Consider the following 25,568-nt stretch of genomic DNA (forward strand, 5'->3'; position numbering starts at 1 on the left):
CTAGCATTCGAGCGATGTCGCGCGCAATACGACCACGCGACGGCGGCAATTAGTGACATGTTCAGTGGTGAAGGCAGGACATTTTTTCGGGGTGGGTAGGTGTACTTTAGTAAACGGAGCAATGGAATAGCGAAAAAAAGAAGACAAACAACGACCGTGTGCCCCTTGCCGGTATGTACTTTCTTCGTGATTTGGGAGAGTGAAAGTACGCTTAATTGTGCAGCCCATATGGGAACACGGCGCAGCGTATTGGGGATGGGGGTGGGGGATGAAAGATGAGGGGATAGAGGGGGGAAGGGAGAGTAGGTGTCAAGCAGTATACGTTAGCATCATTCAGAGGCGATGGCCGGCGAGTGAGGCAGAGGCCCATGGGAGGCCGAAGTCTAGTGGCGGTCTAGGAGCCCGTTTGTGTACACATATTCAAGCAGTCTTGCCAGTGCTGGAAGGTGGTAGCGACCGGGAAGAGCAAGTGTGTTTCTGAGGTAGCCGGGAGTCCGTCGGTAGGGGGCAGAGACTGGAGCGCGCTCCTCGGCTAATGCAGGACAGGTGCAGAGTAGGTGCTCGAGAGTCTCGGCGTCTCCGCACCTTCTGCAGGCCGTCGAGGCGACGCGTCCCTTGGCATGAAGTCTGGCCGCCGTCCACATGGAGCCCGTGCGCAGACGCAGGAGTGTGGAACGGTCCCGTCGCGAGGGACCGTTCTCAGGGGGGAGCTTTGGGGCTCGGTTGGTAGCTACCCTGTTATCCGGATGGCTAGAAGTGAGCAGCTGTTTCAGTCGCTGTCTGGAGAAGTCCAATGCTGCGACTGCTTTGCTGACTGAAACGGATGGGTGGTGGGCGGCCTTGGCAAGGACATCCGCCTTCTCGTTTCCGGCGATCCCTACGTGGGAAGGCAGCCAGTGAAAGGAAATGGCTACCCCTTCCCCCCCCTCGCAGAGAGGGCCGAGACTGTTGCTCTCAGAAGGGTCTCAGCGACTCCGTGCCGGTGGAGATCGGTGAGTGCCTGGAGAGCTGGTCGCAGGTCACTTAGCGCCGCCACTGGTTTTCTCGTGGGGTCTGCAGCCAGGTGGAGTCCCGCCAGCACAGCTGCTGCGGAGCTAGCGCGAAAAGGTAGTCAGCACTGCATGCTCCTGCCCTCATGGGATGGTACAGGCCACCGCTGCGGAGCTGTTGGAGAGCACGGAGCCATCCGTGAACACGAGCAGCCTGCCGTCCAGCTCTTCCGGGAGTTTGCCAGTAGCAGCCTGTTGTAGTGCTGCTGCTGGCATCCGGCGCTTTGATGCTTCATTCAGGAATAGGTGCACCTCTGGAGGTTGCTCGTGTGGCGGAGATGTGACCACGGGCACTGGTCGCTGCACAGTGATACAACAGGATATTTCAAACACAATTAGGGGGGGGAAAGGCAATATAGAACACCGTGGTAAAGATCACCGAATACAACAAGAAATATAAAAAAGAAAAAAAAGGAAAGAAATGCATACATGGAGGAAAAAAGAACACTCGGTACAAAGCACGTAGATGCACTTACAATGCGTCAAAGGCACAAAATTCAGTTTTTACTCAACATGCGTAAAACTGCGCTTCAAATGAATTACAAATGAGTCATGATCATATATAGAAGCAATTTCTTTTGGCAGCTTGTTCCTGTGATAAATAGCAAGAAAGAGCGGTGATTGTCGAAGGAGATTCGTACGCGCAAACATGGGACGCACTTTGAAGGGATGGTCGAGGCGGGGGAAATTTTTTTGCGCGGGTTTGATATGGGATACCGTAAAGGATGACGAGGTATGATACAATCTGTGGAAGTGGGAAAGCAGTGCTAAATGTCGTCGTGTTTCTAGAGAGGGTAATTAGAGGGACTCTGATAGCCGTTGATGCTGGATGTTCTAGAGTAGGTTTTAGTGATGAAACATGCAGCTGTATCTTGTAAAGATTCAAGCTTGTTTATTAGCTAAGTCTAATTTGGATTCCATATTATGGAAGCGTATTCAATCTTTGAGCGAACTAGAGCTGTGTAAGCTAATAATTTAGTTGACTGATTTGCTAAATACAAATTTCGCCTGATGAATCCAAGTTTTGCATTTGCTGTCGAAATTATTTCATCAATGTGATCATTCCATGTAAGGTTTGAAGTTAAATGGACGCCCAAGTATTTTAATGTAGACACATTCTCTATGCATATGCTGTTCATAAAATATCAACTTAAGTGAACGTTACTGGCTCTGGTAAATGTCATTGTTTTTGTTTTAGAAACATTAATTTCCATTTTCCATTGCTCGCACCAAAGTAAAATTTTGTTTAGGTCGGCCTGTAAAATATTAGTATCTTCAGAGGTGATAATTTGTCTGTAAAGAACGCAGTCATCTGCAAACAATCGAAATGTTGAGGTCAGGTTGTTACTGATGTCATTAATGTAAATTAAGAATAAGACTGGTCCAAGTACGGAGCCCTGAGGAACGCCAGATTTAACTTAATTGTGCTAAAGCGGAAAACTGATCATTTATGGAAATAAATTGGTAGCGATTGGTTAAAGAAATTGAGATCCAATTAACAATTTTACCATGTATGCTAAGCAGGCTAAGTTTCATCATTACGCGAGAATGGGGAATCTTTATCGAATGCTTTCTTGAAGTCAATAAATATGGCATCGATTTTTATGGAATCGTGAACAGCTTGATGAAGATCAGTTATAAGTTCAAATAGTTGTTCAAAAACATTTTAAACATTTACAAAAACAACGTGTTAACGATTACACTCCTGCGAGAAATTTACACCAGCAGCAAAGAAGAATACATTTCGTTACTGCTGCTGTGTGTGGTTGAGCTCTGTGCCAAAAAAGGTGGCTGCACCATGCAGACCATTCACATTCGCGCTTCTGCTCATCCCGTGAAACGACATAGTCAAACGGTCAGGCCCTGTCCCCTTGCGCTTGCGTTTACCCTTACACCGCACTCGCAAAACGATAATGCGTTAGTAATCTTCCGGTGTAAAATGACAGCCGCAAACGCGCAAATCCTGGCGCCGATCGAATAGCGGCAGTCCGATGCGCTTCAGACAGTCCGCTCGTCTGATGCCTTGCAGGGGGACCCGATGTCGCAGCTTGACATATTGCCAGTCGCTGCGTTTGCAGTCCACAACGCAACAAAGTCGAATCATAGTGCTCGCGAAAAGACTCAGACCGACTCTGACCGCGGAGCTCTGGTCAAAATGGAGCACGTTGTAGCACAAGCTGAAGACGCTGTATGCCGGAAGTGCTTAAGTGTAGTGACAAATTGTTCTTGTGCATTCTCTTTCTATTACTTTCTTTTTATAGAAACAAATTAACTAAAATTCCAACTATTACGAACATCATTTGCTCACCATAAAGGTGGAAAAATTATTGATGACGCGCCCTGGGCAGCCAATCGGATAGCTCGCCCTACCGACGTCAATTGGGTTATTGACGTCATATGGGTATACGGGCGGCTGAAAATTCCGCCGAGCAGTGTGCTGCGACCGGCAGCGATGTACATTTTTAAAACCTTATAATAAATTACACGCTTTACGTGGAGCACTTAGATGCGTCAAGTAATGATCAGAAGGACCTACTCTAACGACTCAGTACGTTTGTACGAAATCGTCAAAATCGTTTCAGGGTCTCTTTAATGACGAACTGCACCTCCGTCGCGGGTCGGCCCAGCATTGCATTCTCTTCGCGATCGGCCCACGTATGGGGGGGTGCTTAACGCCTTCTTCACCTCCGCCGTGGGTAGGCCCGGTATTGTACTATCATCGGAATCGGCCCACGTATTCTTAACGCCTGCTTCAACTTCCGCCGTGGATCGGCCTGGGATTGCACCATCTTCGGGATCGGCCCACGTATGGAAAGTGTTTAACGCCTACGTCAACTCCGCCGCGGGTCGGCCCGGCATTGCACTATCTTCAGGATTCTTTTTCTGGGCGTGTTGGTATAGGATACTGGGTGTTGGATTGCGCAACATCTAGTAGTTATACCCGCTGCTTAATTTTCCTAGCAAGCTTGTCTTTCGCGTACCAGTATTTGATACTGCTATAATATGACTAAACAGCTAGGCAATGCGTTTTTAGAGCGAAAGCTCTACTCCTCGAGGCACAACCCCCAAGGTCAATCTCGACACGCGTTTTACTTCCAGCCGTCGGCACGCAAGTGTGAATGTGTGACATCAGGTCACGTGATCCGCTGCGGAGAGGCGTCGCAGCTGCGCTCGCTCGACCCTCACCGCTGTGTATCACGTGACTAGGCGAGGGCTTAACAGCTGCTTCGCCGGCGCTGCTTTGCTACTTTGTAGTTTTCCTTCTTTTCTACCTGATCTTGCTTTTAGAATAGAAGCGAGAAGGAGGAATAAACATTATAAAAGTCAGCCGACGGTAGAATCATGGGCGGCGTTTCTAGTCCAGGATGCGGTGGTCCTGAGCCGATAGCTTGGCTTCGGTCCCCAAACGATGCTCGTCTTCAGGGCTCGAGCTCGTCAGCTGGGCCTCACTGCTCGATGGTTGGTCCGGTGATGAATGGTATAGATGGGTTGCGCTTACACGCCCATACTATATGGTAGAGGGTATTGGGCGCAGTGCAGAAGGTGCAGTTGTCCCTCGTGGGATGTATGGCGTGCAGCAAGGTGCCGCGCGGGAATGTGCCGGGCAAGTTTCCAGAACATCACCCCCTCTTCTCTGGTAAGCTTTGGGTACGGGAGTAAGTATAGGTCCTTCTACGCAGTCTATAGTGGCTTAGGATGTCTGTATATCATTTCGGGACGCCTTCGTGTGGGTCGAACGCAGGAACCCGGCGGGATAGCCCGGAGAATGTGATCTCGGGGAGCGGCGTCAGCCGCTATAGTAGATTACCCGCCAGGGACTCGTGTCACAGAGCCCGGACAATTTACAGGGAGCTAATTACTTGTTAATCATGTAAGTGCCACTAGTAAACAAAACAGGCCACACTGCTAACTTCTTTTGGCAGTTGATGCTACTAGTGGTGTCATTACTACCTATGGTTACTAAAATATTAAGCGTCACTACTACGAGCGCTAATGTTATGCACCCTAATCTTTGGGTAGTAAATGCGGTTACGGTTACTAATATCTTTGTGAACTTTGTTTTAGTTATGAACTGACGTGACATTTTCTTTTAAAAGTGTTCTGCATTACGCGGCGAGTACTTGCACTTTCTTCATAACCGGTGAAGCATAAGTCGACAATGCACAAATTGTGTTGCTCAGTCAGAGGTAAGTCTTCGGTATCTTATGAAGTAACGAAATTTCGCAAATATAACTTTGATATCGTAATTACAACATGCGCACAAAAGCATAATAACTTCAAAGTTAATTGGAGTACTTGCACTTTCTTCATAACCGGTGAAGCATAAGTCGACAATGCACAAATTGTGTTGCTCAGTCAGAGGTAAGTCTTCGGTATCTTATGAAGTAACGAAATTTCGCAAATATAACTTTGATATCGTAATTACAACATGCGCACAAAAGCATAATAACTTCAAAGTTAATTGGTGGAATTTCGCTAAAACGCTAGTTGAAAACAGCGACTTGTTTATTAATCTGTCAGGAATGAGAGAGACAGCCGGTATATCACCATAAGGAAACCCAAATTAACTAAAGGTATACCATACTCCTTTTTCCCCATGCGCAGCCGCGCTTATTCGTCCGATGCAGTTCGCTATGGGCCCGAAAACGATTCCAACGGGTCTCTTGGTGGGAGAAAGAGGAGCAAATGGTTTGAGTTGCTGGTACGAAAGCGAGAACGGGGAACCATACTAGGTTTCATAATCCAATGAGGCCAAGTCTGTCACCGTCTTCCAAGGGTAAATAACATGTACACAAATGATAGAGAGAGAGCTCTTTATTAGAAAAACAGAGAATTTTGCCGGCGCGTATATAACCGCTGGCATGCTACTCTGTATAGGGATGGGGAATGGGATTAAAAGATTCCAGAAGAGAGTGTGAGAAAAAAATTGCGCGGACCATTGGGGGCTGCGGAAAAATTGAATTTGCTCGACGCTTTGCTTGTAATCCAAAACCGAAGGTTTGACTTCAGTCTTGGCATTGTGAGCACAGCGACGCATTTGTCAGTTTCAGGTTGTCACTACGAATTGCCGAGAAATACGGCCTTTTCGCAGATTACTTGATCCGCGTCGTACTTTTGATCACGGGTGCGTGAAGACTAGATCATCCCTAACGTGTAACTATACGCAACTGCAATTGTACATCTTGGCACACAGCCACACGCTGAGCATGCCTTAGCCCAAGGACTTCGCACCTGTGGATCAATCGTTCCTTCTGGAATACGAAAATTGTGAACGGAGTTTTGCTAAGCGAGAGAAACGAAAGGCGGGTTAGAAGTTCCCGCGCTAACTCTTTCATGACGTCATCAGATTTGGACTCTCTGTAAAGGTGGACTACACTGCATTCTAAACGAACAAAAGATATCCTAGTGAGCTTTGATATTTTGCTCAGGACAAAAACTGCTCAGACATGGGAAAATATCTTGAAATCCGCGAGCTCGTACTGACGTATTGACGCTGAGGTGCAGGCGCTAAATTCAAAAAAGACCTTTGCTTTTAATTTATTCTGCGCTAATAACCAGCCCTTCTCCGCGAAGTTAATAGTTAATAGAGCCTTGACAAAATACTTCACAAGACTAAACCGGCTTCTTCTTGCTATTTAGTATTTAGCCCGACATTTTTGCATCGAACAATTTACAGGCCTGACTGAGCCTGACTGGTTAGTCTGGTGCCCCAAACCCCCAAACCCTCCTCAGTCGCGCCGTCCTTCCCCCATCTCCACAGCGCCATTTTTGTTGCTTTTCGTTCGCAAAGGCGTCTTCAAGGTTACTGTCGTGTCTTCAGCTGTAATAGTCATGCCGTAATCGCTGCCGTGCCGTTGACATTGAGCTCATAGCCCGCAGTGTTACAGATGTTTCTGTGTCTAGTAGCTGCTTAATGTTGCGCAGGTCTCCCCAATTTTTTTTTCTGCGCTATATGGTGCTTTAATTTCCTATCACTAACTGCTGCCTGAATTCATCTCTGGATGACAGGTGTGCCCGGAGGTTTCGCCGCATAGTGACAACGTGTCAAGAGACTCTCGCTTTGCTGCAACATTTGAGTCTGTAGTTGTTTCCTCCCGGGGGTCTTTTAGCGGCACCGCTTCAGTTTTTGACGATATATAGCAGTGCTCTGCACTTGTACTGCATACAATGCTTGTGGTGGGCTGAAACTGTAAACGCGAGTGCGTGTTGCAGCACTTCTTGTGACTACAGCCTAATTCTTGAAGACGACAGTGCAAACATTACGAGTGAGCAACGTACTCTAAAACACAGTTAAATGGTGCACGTTTTCGTGATGCAGCAACACAGTTAAATGGTGCACGTTTTCATGATGCAGCAACTTGAGCATACCTTTATGGCTTGTGGTTTTATCGTAACAGATATTTTTGTTAACGCTCGCTAGTGGCAGATTACTCGAAGAGGCGGGCACTGCTTGCACGAGAAATCAAAATACATAATTGATTAAGTAACCAAGTTTCATTTATCATATTTTTATTTTCTTTTAGGAATCATTTTAGGACACATGTATAAATTTACGAATTGGAGCCGGTGAGTTCACAGTAGATATCCTTTTAACAGAAATTTTGAAGGTGGCACAATTTTTTGTACAGATCTGCATGCGTTCCCAAGTTGTGTTGCGAAATGCTTTGGTGTTGCAGTTAAATTTACCCTGAACTGCTTAAGAAAGCCTTTTGTTAGATTAGTATGTGCTAAAAGAGCACATTCTGTCGAAAGTTTGGCGGTGCTTAACTCGGTACTCTAGCTAGATTTATAATCCGGGTGGGCGTGTGTTGAGAACTTGTGTCTTGAGGCTTCATTTCGTTAATTGCAAAGTTGTTAGCGAAAAGGGTAGTGAAATGCTGTGAATTAGTCATTTATGAATTTAGATTTATCGTGCAGGTAATGTTCCCCTCTTTGAGTAATCCAGCGCAAGGATAAGAATTGTCCGGATGATGTTATCTGTCACGTTCTTCGAGTGCCTACTAATCCTGATCTAACCACTTAATGAGGGAGCGTGGCGTTCTGTGCTTAGGGCTGGCAGCATTTAGCTGCTGTCCGCGCCAGATTACGGGTACTGGCTTAGTTAGGAGTGGCGAAAATTAGTTTCATATTTAGTCAAAGTCATTTCTGAAGCTTTAGTTGGCCTGGACAGCATGTAGTCACCTGAACGCGCGCAGCTAATGGAACCATCCAGCTGCGAACAATCGTCGTAGTCCATCGACGAAGAGTGACCGTATAGGGGCCCAACGTATGGGGGCCACACGTTTAGGTCTTAAGCATGTGCACCGTCCATTGCGGAGACGTGGCCTAGAAGATCAGCAAAATGTCGAGCCAATGGAGAAAAGCCCTTCCAGCCCAATTTTGGCCATGTATCGCAGTCAGCCCAAGGATTGGTTGGACCGTGTTTGGCAACGTAACATGGGCCGAGCTCGGAGATTGACATCTGCCTCACGTCGACCGAGTGCCTGTGCGCCCACGTTGTGCTAACTACTGTGCCTCCGATCTGTGCGGCGGTTTGTCCGATATTCAGTCCTCTAACGTGGGATGCACGCACACCGCCGAATACATTTATTTTTCACGCGACACGTTTACCGCGAATAACGTTAGCCGCGGCCTTTACATCTTTCCGCTGTCTCAGAATCTTAGCGTGAGCTCCGGCCGGCTCATGCCGTGCGGAGAACATACCTCAGGCATATACACAAGTACGCTACGCATAAATATGCAGGAAGCATATATGTCCCTTACTGATTTCTAAGGCGGTCGCAGTTCTCAGCAGCGTGGTTGGGTGCGGCGAATCGAAGTGACGTCGGATTAAAACAATACAATGATGTAACACTTTAGCCGTGGAGCTAGTCGCGAAAGCAGTTTTCTCTCGCACGAAAACTCTCCTTTCCACCCATTCCCGCGGTGATCGCACGTACGTCGGCCGAAATGAGTACTCGCAATGTATTCCAACTTCGCATTCCGGCGGCATGTTATATAACATTAGAAAGTTAATGCAGCTTTAGAATCAAGTCCCTGGCCAATTCTGTACCGACAGGTTTTTTTTCCTTCAACTGGAATACAGTAAACCAAGAGAACAGGCTGACTTCAGGAAGCGTTACACTACAATGGATCACATCCACATCATCAATCAGGTAAACGAGCAATCCGCAGAGTACAATCAGCCTCTCTATATATAGCTTTCATAGATTAGAAAAAGGCATTTGATTCAGTATAGATACCAGCAGTCATAGAGGTATTACGTAATCAAGGAGTACAGGAGGCTTACGTAAATATCTTTGAAAATATTTACAGGGATTCCACAGCTACCTTAATTCTCTATACAAGTAGGAAGATACCTATAAAGCAGTCAGACAAGAAGACGCAATTTCTCCAATGCTATATTCACTGTGTGCTTGGAAGAAGTATTCAAGCCATTAAACTGGGAAGGCTTAGGAGTGAGGATCAACAGCGAATATCCCAGCAACCTTCGATTTTCAGATGACATTGTCCTATTCAGCAACATTGGAGACGAGTTACTACAAATAATTGAGGACCTTAACAGAGAGAGTGTAAGAGTTGGGTTGAAGATTAATATGCAGAAAACGAAGATAATGATGAATAGCCTGGCAAAGGAACAAGAGTTCAGAATCGCCAGTTGGCCTCTAGAGTCTGTGGAGGAGTGCGTTTACCTAGGTCAATTACTCACAGGGGACCCTGATCATGAGAAGGAAATTTACAGAAGAATAAAATGGGTTGGATCGCATACGGCAGACATCACCAGCTCCTGACTGGTAACATTACCATTATCATTGAAAAGGAAGGTGTACAATCAGTGCTTTTTACCAGTGCTGACATATGGGTCAGATATTTGGAGGCTGACAAAGAAGCTTGAGAACAAGTTAAGGACCGCGCAAAGAGCGATGGAACGGAGAATGCTAGGCATAACGTCAAGAGACAGAAAAAGAGCGGTTTGGATCAGACAGCAAATGAGTATAGACGATATTATAAATGAAATCAAGAGGAGCTGGGCAGGTCATGTAATGCGCCGGTTAGATGACCATTGCACCATTAGGGTTACAGAAGGGGTACGAAGAAAAGGGAAATGCACTCGAGGACGGCAGAAGACTAGGCGGAGCGATGAAATTAGGAAATTCGCGAGCGCGAGTTGGAATCGGTTGGCGCAGAACAGGGGTAATTGGAGACCACAGGGAGAGGCTGGACATAAAATAGGCTGCTGATGATGATGCATACGTGTTTTCATTTCATGATATATTGGCATGGTGCGGACAATTTAGCTCGTGCGGTATGTTGCAAACGGAGCGATGTGCGGCGCGACTGCCTCGTTAATCCGGAGATCACTAGAGACGGCGAGTGGTTTGCGCGTGGGTGCGATTCATAGCAGCCGCCGCAGACAGACCTCCGCTCATGTATCACTTTGTTTTCATACAGACGACCCGCACTACTCTACGATGCTTTCGCGATAACCTACTCCTCCGATTTCCGCCACTTGGTTCCGCTACACCCTCCTCCTCTGCTTTCCTCCTTGCGATCTCTTCGCTATGACCGTTTTTCAACTTCCGCTGCGCTCCGCGTTCGCTTTCGCCGTGTTCGTTCGCTTGGTTTTACGAGAGAACGCCGACGCTCGCCGCAGGAACGGGCGCCTAAGAGCTGCGCTTTAAAGCGAGTGCCTCCATACGAAGGATATAGTTCACATTACGCTTTTTGCGCAGGGGCTTCGTGCTGTCCTAGCAGCCGCTTCGCGCGAGAAAGCCGGAGAGAACATTCGGGCTGCCTCGGGCGCTCGGACAAGAGTACTGTGTTGAGCGCGGTGGTGCGTTGATGGCAACGTCGTTTACACTTTTGGTCTTTCCATGTTATCGCCAGCAATATCGTTTGGCCTTAGACACGTTTTAAATTATTGGTAGATTCCATGCACATGTGGGAATCGGTTATAAGCGAAGCTGAAGTTTCTTCATTTTCATACCATATTCACTATGTAGCTCAACACTCTTCGCTCTACGCACGTTCCAGTCCCATTTTGTTCACTTAACTTTTTTTTTCTCGCCATGCTCGACTGCTTGTGTTGCCAATCATATGCCCCGTTGAACGTACCATGCAGCTGGTCCAAGTTGTCTATTTGGGCCCTTGCCCTGTGGCATATGCCCGTTGCACATACCCAGTGACCCAAGTTGTCTATTCGATCTGAAATAACCCTTCTTAGTTTAAAATAACCTTTTCGCATTGATATTACAAAAATAACAAAGAATATTCAGTCTGGGATTGGCAAGTCGGTTCTTCATGTTATAGCAATGGTCACTGGTTCCACTTATTGAAGAAGCTGTTTGGCGCAATTTCAATGATATATATGATATGATACATTTTTTGCTAGATAATTAAGTGGTCTTTGCTTACAGTCATTATACAAATATTCGAATTTTAACACGATGTGATTACGCACCCCGCAGAGCCCTACCGTAACAGTGGTCGAAATTTCGAATACCCTCCAAGGTTTACATTGATCTCGCTGGGCGCCATATGCTCAAGACATATTGCAAGCGATAATCTAGCCGCATAAACTTAAGCACATTTCCCCACAGAAATTTAAGAATTAAAAAAAAGAAGTATCTTTTGTGGGCTTGGTGCCTGGCGTAGGTGTGCGGGCTGAAATAGGAGTTCTCAATAGGAGATGACGTATGCTTGACGAATCCACAGTACTCTAAGCGCCGCCAAAACACATGATGCCGCTATTAGAGTCTCCAATTGGGATCGCCATTGGGGTCAGTAGCGTGCATGATGACCAGTCAAGTTGGAGTTATCTGTTGCAGGGCAATTTCAGGATCGAAATAACGAAAGTTTGGGCCCGTAGAAATGTATGGGCGCAGGCCAGGACCTTCGGTCGCAATAGAATTAACAAAAAAAAAGTGGAATTACCTGTGGTTGAATTAACAGAAGTCTACTGTACTGAGATTTTTTCTGCTGCCTACGTAAGCTGAAAATTTTCCCGCAAGTTTTTTTTTTTTTTTTTTGGATTGCCCAGTTTTTTGGATGTACTGAGAAAATTTTCGTTGAAAAAAAACGGTTGCTGTTCTTCTGGTGATCTTTTAGTAACGGAATCTTTTACTACAAAAGTCATGGAAAACCTGGAAAAGTCTTGAGAAAAATCTTGAGAAAAAGAATTTGCTAGACACCCAGAAAAAGCAACAGTAGGTTTCCATCCAAGTATATTATCATTATTCAATAACAGGTTAAACGCAGCCAATACAGGAAGCTTAAAAATTATTTTTCGGCACTACACGAGTACAAGCATTTTCCTTGTTTATCATTTACCCTTCACATTAACTTTCTATGGCGAGTAGCTGTTATATTTTACTATGCTTTTACTTGAAAGAAAAAGTACAGCATGGGCAACGTTTGAAATTTATGGTAAAGCTTTCTCAAAGATATATTCTATTTCTGGCTACCTGACACACACGTAGGTCCAAAGGTCCCGTAAAGTAACAAAAACGAAATGAAAGTATTTCTGAATTCAGAACATTTGAGAAAAAAAAAATCCCCTGTGATTTATTGTGCTTAATTTTCTTCCTTTAAAAATTAAACTCCGTGGTTTTACGTGCCAAAACCACGATCTGAATATGAGGCACTACGGTGAGCAGTTCCGTATCAATTTTGACCAACCGGAGTTCTAACGTGCACCCATTGCGTGGTGCCACAAGTGTTTTTGCATTTCAGCACTATTGGAATCAGGCCGCCGTGGTCAGGATCGAATCTGCGAGCTCGAGTTGTCTTGCCTTTAATTCATTATAATTGATTAATTAGCTTCTGGGGTCCTGCATGTCAAAACCACGATCTAATTGTGAGCCATGCCATAATGGAAAACTCCAGATTAATTTCGACCACCTGGGGTTCTTTAACAGCACCCAATGCACAGTACACGAGCATTTTTGCATTTCGCCCCCATTGAAATGCAGCCGCCAGGGCAGAGATTCGATCCCGTGACCTCATGCTATATAGGAGCGCAAAGTTCTTGCCCTTCTAATAAATTTGTCGAAGAGGCAGAATTATCTGCGTGAGAAATTGCAGCGTCGGCCAGGGAGCTATGATCTAGAAATTGCAATATGATCTAGGCATTGCTGCGGATCGACCTTCTGTGCATTTTTTTTTGGCCTCGGGGATGTTGGATGTTAATTTTTCACTGTGACGACTGCATCTTTCATTTTGGGTTGCACACATAAACCCAAGACTCATCGCCTGTGACCACGGTGTTCAGAAATATGGGGTTACTGTTTGCATTGTCCAGCGGTTACTGTGCGATTTCCAAACGGAATTGCGCTTATGCTCCATTGTTAGCAGTTTCGGTACAAATTTTGCGGACACCTTTTTCATACCCAAATCTTCACTCAAAATTGAATTTACTGACCCCTATCTCATTCGAAAGTTCTCGGACTGTGACGCGGCGGTCCTCCATGGCCAAAGTCTGCACTTGCTCGATGAGATTCTCATTTCAGCTTGTTGAGGGTGTGCCTGAGTGTGGTTCGCTGTCCACTGATGTGCAGCCGTCTTTGAAGCAAGTGTACCACTCCTTTATCCGTGAGGTGCTTCATGGCATATCGTCCCCAAAAGCTTGTTGAATCTTGTGGATGGTTTCCACTTGGGTATCACCAATTAAGCTTTTGGCAAAGTTTGATGCAATATCCTATATGATGCCCTATATCCTATATAATATCTTCCTGCGCCCTATAAAGCGCCCTTACAGCTGCTTCGGAATAGGAATATCTCAAAACGGCAGGCTCATGGGCGAAGAGTATGCAGGAGAAGTCAGAACCGGCGCGTTCCCCACATTTGTTAGAGCGAGGAGGTCAGTGGAAGAGTAGAAAGATATATGACAGAGAATAAAGGCAGTCGAGGCGTTATTGTCTTATAGGGAGCATGGCTCAAGCAGAAGCTAAGTGTGGGAAATGTCGTGTTTTTGAAAGTTTTTTGTTTATTCTTTCAATTTACTGGCTTTTCTTTTTTCTATTTTTCTAATAATCTTGTTTCTTTCTCTTCTATTAATTCTTATTTCGTCTTTCACCTTGCTCATCTGGAGTAGCAGTTGGTGAATGAAAAGAGCGGAATCTGCACTCGATGTGAAAAAAGAAAGACATTTAATGAGAGATGGAGAGAGAATAGGAAAGCTTACAATTTCTTTTTCTTTTTTTTACTTTGCACTGCAACCATGGTAGGAAAGGCACCAGAGCAGGCTGTGTGCCCGCGCATGTTTGCATTGTTAGTACATCTTGCTACCAGACTCGAGCCTGGTATAGGAAGAGATACAACAATTCACCTAACTTCCTCTCGAAACTCGAAACCACCAACTCAAAACGCATGAACATGTTTCGAGTTGGTCCGCGTCGGAATGCAGCCGCAGAAGTCGAACTCGTGCACTGAGCACAAACACCTGGAATGAAGCAAGTTGTCGGTCTTGACCCGCAGATAGCATGCTGCTAGAGATGGTCGATTAATTTTTAAATTCAATTAACAATTAATAATTCATCATTTTAGCATTGAATCGGTTAATGGCTTTGGATGCAGGGTTTTCCATCGATTAATTTATTTTTGCTGGCCACTTTTAAAAAGGTTGAATGAAACATAGTTATCTACTTTTGTAGGACCCTATACTTTAATGTTTCAGAGGTAGAACCAAGTTTTACACACAAGTGTATAAGCGTTTTATAAAGCATAATCTTTAACTTGTTAAAGACTAAATGGGCAATATTGGCTTTTGAAAAGATAAACAATAAATGTTATAAAATGGCACATAGTGCAGAATTAAGTAAGATAAATGGCACTAGTGAACACTAAACGAGAAATAAGAAAAATGGTAAAAGTAAAAGGTGAAGTCCAACTGAAATATTCAAGGAACTGCAATATCCACAGAAGAAAAGAAAATTATTGGTTTAGTATTTTAAGCTGCATGCTCTTTCCTAGAGAGCGAAAGGAATGCCAATTGGCTGGGATGTTTGGTAGAAACCGACACCTCCTCAGAATGGCCACACCACTGCAGCATGCGTAATAGATGCTTGGACGCTATAGATTTGCTGGAATTGGCATGAAGTCCATCGCTGTGTCAAATGCATGCTGCAAACCATCGTGAATGCTGTGCCACGTTTTTAGTGGACTGGGAGTGGCCCGGCGATCAACGAATGGGTTGCTATATTAGTATGCCTTGACTTGCGAGGGCATTTCATCCTCCGGCTTTGGGCAATGTGCGCGACGTGGTGGAAGAGAGGGGAAGCACTCAGCTCGGCATAACTCGGGACTCAGAAAAACAGTGGGCAGTCGCTCTACCACAGCTGTGCAACAGTCATTTGCTCATGCGCTGCCACTCCAGAACAGATTTCAAAATTTTTGCGCCAGTCCTGTCAAAACTCTTAAAAAACGATTAATCGAACAAGTCTAATCAATTAAGTCAATTAAATGAAAGGTGGACATTTATGAAGATTAGTCATTTTGCACAGTACATTTAATCGATTAATCATTCATCTATATTATGAACCCTACGAGCTGCGCGGCATATGCATGGTGATCGCACGCAGCAATGGCCAAGCAGTTGCTGAGCAATGTACAGCTTGCACAGCTTCGCCATGCGCAGCTTCGCGATGCACAGCTTCGCCATGCACAGCTTCGCCGACCCCAAAGCTTGTTTACAGGTCCATTTTGAGCTTTTATAGTCAAAAGTGAAATGTCAATGGCAACTTACCCGCCGTGGTTGCTCAGTGGCTATGGTGTTGGGCTGCTGGGCACGAGGTCGTGGGATTGAATCCCGGCCCCGGCGGCCGCATTTCGATGGAGGTGAAATGCAAAAACACCCGTGTACTTAGATTTAGGTGCACGTTAAACAACCCCAGGTGGTCAAAATTTCCGGAGTCCTCCACTACGGCGTGCCTCATAATCAGAAAGTGGTTTTGGCACAAAAAACTCCATAATTTAATTTTTTTTTTAATGTGTCGTTGTCGAGCAGTGCCCTTCGAGTTCACAAACCTTCAAGTTTGCAAAATGTGGGCGCGCGATCTTGTAGGCCGTGAATGGGAGGCCACTGCATGGTGTCGAGGAGGTGCACGTAATGATGCAGCCCTTTTCGTCTTTTGCACGCTACGATTAAAGCGCGGGAAAAAAGAATTACTTAGTGCACAGTTCGCTGCAAACTAAATGGAATGCTTTAGGATGCAATATAACAATTTTTTTTTTACTGATTGAGCCTTTTATATTCTCGGAAGTTCAAGGGGAAGCGAGGACTAAAGGCGTGCATACCTGACAAAGGTCATACAGTTCAGACAATGGTTATCACATATTACTAATTATAATACTGTTCTACTCACAGATATAGAAAAATGCAAAAAAAGAACGACAATCTAACCATACAGTATGTGTACACAAATATATCAACATAGTAATTTATATGCAGACGGTAACATATAAGACAGTGCATCAGTAGAGGAGAGTCAGGAGGTTTGGGACAGTTGGAGGAATGGGACAACTCATGTATCTCTCCTCCAGTTAGTTTAAATACGTTCACCGACTACTCACGAGATGGCGTTTGCATACACAGAGCCTGGTTGTAACGGTGGACGTCTTCCACGGATTGATTTTTCTCTGACTAGAAATCTCCTTTTCACGTGTCAAAAGTAAGTATCTGCTGTCTCAATTACACACCTCTCTGGTTTAAACTGCTCTGTGGAGGCTTATACTGATTTGTCTCCGAAAACACACATCAGCCTCATACTTGAAGCAATACCATGTTTAGCTCTAACAAGAAAATTTTTGCTGTTGAATGTTTTTTTCTTTGGGTGACGTAGCTTGGGAGGAATTGGACAGTTGAGTTGAGGATGGAATGGGACCCTGTCCCATTCCTCCCCAGAGTAAGGCTGGTGCTGTGTCTAGCGAATCAGCTTCATGGTTGAGCTGCATTAGCTCCAAAAGCTGTCATTTATGTTTGTTTCACATTTTAAGCTTATAAATATTGGGTGCAGCGAAAATTCGAATAAATAACAGACAGGCTGACTACATGACAAATCACTTTGGCACACTAAACGAAAGGGGCATTATAAAACGCGATGTCGCTCCACTTAAAAATCTTTGACTACTCTGCACATTTGGAGCAGCCTGGCATAAGCCATGAATAGTACCCTGCAGCAGGAGTGTTGTTAAGTGCATGCAATGAACTTAAGTGCGTTTTGTATGCATGAATATTTATGTTAGCAAATTATTGATCCATTATCATTTTCAGGTAGATGCCAAAGTTATACAACAGAAAGCATTCCAACAGAGCGCGAACATCGAACAGCTTGACGCTGGATGCTGCGAGATTGGTGTGGGATGAAAAGTATAAGAGACATAGCAGAAGCTTTTCAAATATCAAAATCATCGCTTGGTCGAGCAGTGAAGAAGTACAAGGAATGAGATAACAGAGGCAGCATCTTGTTCAAGTCCAATTTGGACTGCGGAATGGTCTTCACAGCAGAAGATGAAATTCTCTTGAAAGAGTATTTGCTGAAGGCAAGCAAGATGCATTATGGGCTTACGAGAATGCAGGTTTGTTCACTGGCATACCAATTTGCAACAGCCTTAAACTGGAATTGCACGGCATTATGTGAAGTCAACAAGATAGCTGGAAGAGACTGGTTTATGGGCTTTATGGACCGACATCCAGAGCTATCGCTTTGATCGCCGGAAGCGACCAGTCTTGGTAGCGCAACAAGCTTCAAGAAAAATGCCGATGCTTTCCTTTCAAATTTGAAAGGCGTCTACGACCAATACAAGCTAACTCTGGACCACACCTACGATTGTGATGAAACGGGCTTCACAACTGCACACAATCGACCAATGATAGTAGCAGCACGTGGTAAGAAGCAAATTGGTCAAGTCACATCAGCAGATCACGGTGAATTGGTGACAGTTTTGTGCACTGTCGATGCCATAGGAAACACTGTCCCCAGTGTTCTGAAAGGCGCCCCAACCGGAAGTCTTAGTTTGGCAAACAGGTCGGGTTGGATGTCCGGCAAACTGCTTTTACTGGCATTAGAGCACATTGTGAGACATACAAAGTGCATGAATGAAGCACGCGTTCTTCTAATTCATGACAATCATGAAAGCCATGTCAGCATCAGCACCATCAACAAAGCGAAAGAGAGTGGCGTAATCCTGCTGACATTCTCCCACACTGTAGCCACCGCCTGCAGCCACTTGATGTGTCTGTGTATGGACCATTCAAATCTCAGTGCAATCCTGCTTGCAATGATTGGCTCATAAATAACCCAGGGAAGGCCATCTCTACCTATAGAGAGTTTTAGTTTAGGGGACGCAAGCGGCTTGCGTACGCAAGAACTAGGGGCGACGGTAGTGCGCATGCGCAGACCGCTACGTCTACTTGCGTCCTTGGGTTGTTGGTGCGGCCGAAAACATCGCTGCCCTTAAGCGGTCACGTTACCCACGTGACTCTCGCGGTGTACGAGAACTTACTAGTAGCTAGCGGGTAGATAATTTTATAAATCTTTCGCCAAGTGTCGACAGACATTGTTTTTAAATATATTAACAGAGGTTTAGCATGTCCGGTATTCGGGTAAACGGAGACAGATGGGGGCGTTGGGGTGGGGGAGTAAACAGGAGCGACCTGCATGGTGCATCCACCTGGTGACGCAAAGCTCAAACAGACAAAAACAGCTAATATTGCTGCAACCAACTCTATTCTACTTCGCTGCGGGTGTAAATTTTTGGCACTGGCGTAATCGTGTTGCTGCCAAAAATTTACACCCGCAGCAAAGTAAAATGCACTTGGTTACTGCAATATTAGCTATTTTTGTCTGTTTGAGCACTGCGCCACCAGGTGGCTGCACCATGCAGGGCGCTCCCGTTTACTCCCCCACCCCGACGGCTCGTCCGCCTCCATTTACCCGAATACTGGACACGCTAAACCTCTCTATTAACTGCTTTCAATAAGAATAGCTTTATGTGCTTTACTTCATATGCTTGATTTCATATTTTAACAAATGATAAGACAGCAAAGATCAGACATTGATAGCATTGCGAGCGCATGCGACCTCGCTGCGGCTTGCGTTTGGAGCCGCTAACATATAACGTGTTTCTGCTTGCATACGCAAACGCACCCAAGCGCTAGGGGCCCGAACGCCTTGCGTCCCCTAAACTAAAACTCTCTTATAATGTTGGAGAGCTAGTGGGATCCGCCTACGTATTAACGGTGACACAAAAGAACATTATCTAGGGCTTTCCAAAAACGGGCATTTGGCCTTTCAATAGTGAACCCTTCACTTCGGATGACTACTTGATGTCATCAGTAACTGACCGACCTGTAACATCCCCAAGTGGAGAGGTGTCATGGCAGACAGCCACCGTCATCAGCAAAACGAACAACTCAAAGCCTTCTGGAAAATGTTTCGAAATCCAAGACAAGCAGCGATGCAGCTCGAAACGTCCCTACAGATGTCTTCACGCCCACTGTCAATAAAGCAGCCTCGATGCCAACAACATCTTCAAGTCGAATTCTTTCAAGCGATCTTAGACCCTACCCTAAGGCTGCACCGCATCATCATCATCAGCAGCAGCAGCAGCAGCAGCAGCAGCAGCAGCAGCAGCAGCAGCCTGGTTACACCCACTGCGGGGCAAAGGCCTCTCCCATACTTCAACTACCCTGATCATGTACTAATTGTGGCCATGTCGTCCCTGCAAACTTCTTAATCTCATCCGCCCACCTAACTTTCTGCCGCCCCCTGCTATGCTTCCCTTTTCTTGAAATCCAGTCCATAACCCTTAATGACCATCGGTTATCTTCCCTCCTCATTACATTTCCTGCCCATGTCCATTTCTTTTTCTTGATTTCAATTAAGATGTCATTAACTCGCGTTTGTTCCCTCACCCAATCTGCTCTTTTCTTATCCCTTAACGTTACACCGATCATTCTTCTTTTCATAGCTCGTTGCGTCATCCTCAATTTAAGTAGAACCCCCTTCGTAAGCCTCCAGGTTTCTGCCCCATATGCGAGTACTGGTAAGACAGCTGTTATACACTTTTCTCTTGAGGGATAAATGCAACCTGCTATTCATGATCTGAGAATGTCTGCCAAACACACCCCAGCTCATTCTTATTCTTATTATTTCAGTCTCATCATCTGGATCCACGGTCACTACCTTCCCTAAGTAGATGTATTCCCTTACCACTTCCAGTGCCTCGCTACCTATCGTAAACTGCTGTTCTCTCCCAAGACTGTTAAACATTACTTTAGTTTTCTGCTGATGAATTTTTAGACCCACCCTTCTGCTTTGCCTCTCCAGGTCAGTGAGCATGCATTGCAAATGGTCCCCTGAGTTACTAAGCAAGGCAATATCATCAGCGAATCGCAAGTTACTAAGGTATTCTCCATTAACTCTTATCCCCAATTCTTCCCAATCCAGGTCTCTGAATACCTCCTGTAAACATGCTGTGAATAGCATTGGAGAGATCGTATCTCCCTGCCTGACGCCTTTCTTTATTGGGATTTTGTTGCTTTCTTTATGGAGGACTAAGGTGGCTGTGGAGCCACTATATAGATATCTTTCAGTATTTTTACCATACGGCTCGTCTACACCCTGATTCCATAATGCCTCCATGACTGCTGAGGTTTCGACTGAATCAAATGCTTTCTCGTAATCAATGAAAGCTATATATTAGGGTTGGTTATATCCCGCACATTGCTCTATCACCTGATTGATAGTGTGAATATGGTCCACATAAGACAGGGCAAAGAGGAAGGAGAAGGAAGAAAGGTAGGACAAAAGTCCTTACAGGTGCACCAGAGAAGCATGCGCGTGAACAAGAAGCTGCACAGAGGTTTTCACGACAGAGCCTGAAAAAAAAGAACGCTTAACAGAGTTAAGACTGCCGCCACTGCCTATCCAAAAAAGAAACAACTTCAGAAGGATTTCAGTTCTTCAAGCGAAGAAGAGACTGTTGCCGTTGAATTCGACGATTCTGACAGTGACATGTCAGATTTCGATAATGAGAGGCAGGAAATTTCTGAAGCTGATTGGCCGAATGAAGCCGTTCGAGTGACAAAGAGTGACTTTGTTCTTGTCAGGTATAGTAAAAAAAAAATCTGACGTCTATTACACGGGTAAAGTCAAGAGCAGTGACAACATTGACGTGTGTGTCCACTTTCTATGAAAGAAAAAAGAGAGCTCGAAATTTTACTTTCCTCCTCATAAAGATATAGGGACTGTACCAGTCACGGACATAGTGATGAAGCTGCCAGTTCCAAAAACTATCGGGGGAACAAAGCGTCTGCAATCTTGCATAAAGTTTTATGTTGACCTATCGACTTATACTGTTCGCTGAAGACATTGGAACCAATGCATTACAGATGTCCCATTCCTCCCAAATGATGTCCTACTTCACCCAAAGGGAGGGGTCAAATGGGACAGATTTTAGCTGTTAGAAACTATTTTTTTAAAGCTGCACCAGCCATGGTAGGAACCAGTGCTCCTCAGGATTTGTGCAGCATGTTTTGACTTGTACTATAATCCATCAAAGCTCTGGTTATGTTCAAAATAAGCAAAACTAAAAACACATTTGTGAAAAGTGTCCCATTCCTCCAGACTCTCCCCTGATTATAAAGGTGCACTCATTACAGGGATACAAAATTGGCATAATTTCTTACACTACGAAAGATAAAATATATATGAACAGAACAATATTTATAGAAAAGTACATTTTACCTAAAAAGACAGCTCTGTCATACAACATCACAGCTTTCTGACCTATTGAAAAAATGAGTAATATAATTGTTACATCAACAGCACAGCTTTAATTTTTTTTCTATGCACATGGTGAGCAAGTATAATTATCCTGTCCTTCAGTATTGTTTATAGTAGGATGCTGTAGCATAAAATGCTTTCCCATAATTTGTCCTTGATTTACGTATAATTATCCTGTCATTCACTATTGTTTATAGTTGGATGCTGTAGCATAAAATGCTTTCCCATAATTTGTCCTTGATTTACGTGTGTGAAGTAAATGCCAAAATAATATCTCCGAGTGGGCGCGTGATCGTTACGAGTGTAGAGCTTCTTTTCATAATACCAGGTGTTCTTTCGTAGCCGCACCAAATTTTGAGAACTTCCCTGTGGCAGCTAGCACAATTCTAAACTAAATTACTCTAAGAGACGGACATTACTTCTACGAGAAATCAAAATGCTTAATGAATAATTCACATAAATGCAACAATTAACTTTTAAATTAATTACTCTAGAGCACATATTGCAAATTGTAGCAGGTAAGTTTGCAAGGTACAAGCACTTGGAACGAACTTTTAGGACTAGACCAGTTTTGAGAAATTTTCAGTCTCCGACAAAATACACTGGTGCTCCAGTTACTTCTGTGCTTCAATGCATAAAACAGCAGTTCCTGAAAGCGGGAAGTGAAACAACCATGCATTTTTACCCAAGTTTGGCAGTGCATATCTAGAAACCGGTGCCATCCTTAGAATTCATTTCCAGTTCATATGCCTCGCAAGCTCACTAGCTAAAATTAGTATATTGCAATATGTGCTGTAAATTAATTAGCATGAAACTGAATTATAAATATTTTGTTAATTAGTCAATTCTGCATTTGACTGTTCATGGAAGTAATGTCCACCTCGTTGAACAATTTAGTTCAAGGGTTAGAATTGTGCTATCTGCCACAGGTCATTTTTAAAAATTTGTTGCAGCTAAGAAAATGCCCTATATAGTTGAATACCTTTAAATATTATACCTGATCTACAGGCAATATAACAAATGCCATGAAAAAAGGTGCAGTTGTTATTTATCGATCGACCTTTATAGTTAATATACAAGGTAGATCATTTTCTTTCTGTAATGTAACAGTTCGTGCATCATTATACCTGCTCACTGGTTCCCATGCTGTTACTCTGTAGCAAAGTTTACTATAAAATATCCAGTTATAAAGCTGCATTTTTATCGAGTTTTATTAAATGTGACACTTTGTGTACAATTTCTACAACTGCAACTTGGGATAATTTACTGCACAAATGATTGCGGCAGTTCCAACTCTATGCTGATCCAAACACCTAAGAATTTCTGTTGTATCACCCTATTCAATTTAGCTCTTGAAAACTAATGCATGGCTCTTCCCATAGGAAGTCATGCCCTTCATTGTAAAATTAACTTGTTTATTCTTCTTAATTATCCAGGTAATCAGTACATAAAAGCTGTCCTGGTGAGGGAAGAGGATTGACAGCTGAGCACTGTATAGATTTCAATTGTACAGCACTGCACGATATTTTTTTTTTTTTTTTCAAAGTTAGAGCAACATTAGTTGGGACACTAGGTATACAAGGTTTTTTTGTTACGGGCAGTTTTGTTTCTAAAGTGTACAGATTTAAAGCAAATTCTCAAACATATGTGGACCTGAGAATAAGGAATGCCTGCTTTGCAGTTCAGAGAATGTATTTTCTAGAAGAGAAACTATTGGGTAGCTTGTATAAGTGACCTAGAGGTGCAACCAGCACTCACGGATGCTGAGGCATCTAGGAATTGTATGCTCTCTTGGAAGATGATATGCATGAAGCTAATCGATAGATACAGAGTTCTGAGCAATGGGCATCACTATTTTTAAAAGGATTGGTGCTGCAATAAATCTACTTGTATTCAGTTTGGCATTGACGCAAATTTTTTTGGTCTGTTTTATGACACACCTGCATCAGCCTTGGATTTATGATAAGAGTTCTTATGCTCAGTTTCGAATGTACAAAAATACTGAATATATGAAACCAATTTTCAAACTTGCACACACCGCACACAAGTAAAGTTCTGAGTGCACAACCATGTTCAAGAATGTACTGTGGCAATCAAGTATCTGTATGGTCAGAACAGCACCAGGACAACAGCCTTCTAGTTTTTCAACAAGATTTTCTTGTAACTGAGCCATGTTAAATGATGAAAATGCATACATTCCACAAGTAATACAATTGAGAGAAATGCTTCCCGTAGTCAAGAGTAGTAATAGTGAAATTTAGCTACAAATCCACAGACAGCTGTGCTCAGAAACGGGAAAGCTCATGGCTCTCTGCAGACATGTACAGCACATGGCAAGAAAAAAAGGCAAGCAGCTTTGTTCAGTACGTGTGTACATTAAGAATAGTCACGTCTTGGTACTGCACTCTTCATCAAACTTCCACAATTCATCGGCAATGTCACATGGGTCTCTGCCAGTTGTGACATGGTATGGTATTAACTCGCCATCCCCCATGTAAACTGGGAGAGAAAGAGAGAGAAATAAATGGGAATAAGCATTCAAAGAGGAATTCAAAAGCCTAAGTGTCACATGTAAACTTGGTCAAGCCGTACAGTATAAGGCTACTAATGCTATGGTAATATTATTCATTGCATGCAGGCTGCCTATTAGAATAAAATTTCTTGCATCATCTCTTATTTCATAACACTCAGATACATTCTAACATCAGAAAACCAATGTGCTGTTAGGGGAAAATTTTTTTTAGTTGCAAATAAACTTGGCAAAAGGATACATTGCTGTGTAATGCCACATGGGGAAAACACAGCAAAATTGTGAATACAAAATCATGCCAGTTTCACAATAGGTGCTTGTGCAAGAGCTGTGAAAGCTAAAGTATGCTATTCAACTGCAGTATGCATGCAATTCAGGGCTGGCCAAAATGCATCAAAATTTTATCTCAGATGTAGGTAAAGATGTGCGCACATAAAAATTAGTGCCTGATAAATATGCTTAGGATTGTATCTTGTTCAGAGACACCTAAATTACACCACAACCTTCAATGCAAGCACAGCTGTAATTTTCTTACAAATTACGTAATTGAATGTCCTTTCTTGTAGAGCAAATATTTTGTCCTTTAGGCATATGTAAGCATGTAATTTTTGAGAAAATACTGCTACACAGCTCGACTTAGCAGATTATTGGATGAGATTTGCAGCTCTTGATACCACTTTACACATGTAGGGTCTCCATCCAAGTGTGCCACCCTCTGAAATTTTTGGTGAAAACCTGGTTTGTCAGCCAAACACTACTCTTCATGCACCTCTGCACGCGTGCTAGTGCAAAACAAATCATTGTTTCATGATGAGGTTTCAATGTTTTCAGTTTAAGCTGAATGAAACTGAAGAGATAAGAACAAGTTTGTTCCCCCAAAATTAGCTTTCAAACGAAAAGGGTCAGTGAGCAAACTGACTAGATATCTAAGAGGGCAATTGGCACTAAGCTGCAACCCTACTTGCGCTCAGATATAATGAGCCTGGCAAGGTCAAACATCAGCTTGCCATCCACGCAACTGTCGCATTTTTTTTTTGCTTTTGTTTTGACTATTGCTGTGACAAAAATGAGAAGTGGGGATGGAGGATCGCTGGTCTCATTCCTGCAGTCCTTGTGCTGCAGCCAGCAAGGTCAATGAAGTGGGAACGTTCACACATGGTAACAAGCACTTGTGTACATACTTTTTTTTCTGTGTTACTAGGA

General features: G+C 44.0%; 2 pseudogenes; both read left to right on the top strand.

Annotated features, from left to right (window-relative positions):
• The first annotated feature begins 16,636 nt into the window (after positions 1-16,636).
• LOC142569052 (uncharacterized) lies at positions 16,637-18,341 on the top strand (annotated as a pseudogene).
• Positions 18,342-18,636: 295 nt separating this feature from the next.
• On the top strand, positions 18,637-21,450 carry LOC142569053 (uncharacterized; annotated as a pseudogene).
• The last annotated feature ends 4,118 nt before the right edge of the window (positions 21,451-25,568 follow it).

The sequence above is a fragment of the Dermacentor variabilis genome, unplaced genomic scaffold, assembly GCF_050947875.1.
Source record: "Dermacentor variabilis isolate Ectoservices unplaced genomic scaffold, ASM5094787v1 scaffold_42, whole genome shotgun sequence".
NCBI lineage: Eukaryota > Metazoa > Arthropoda > Arachnida > Ixodida > Ixodidae > Dermacentor > Dermacentor variabilis.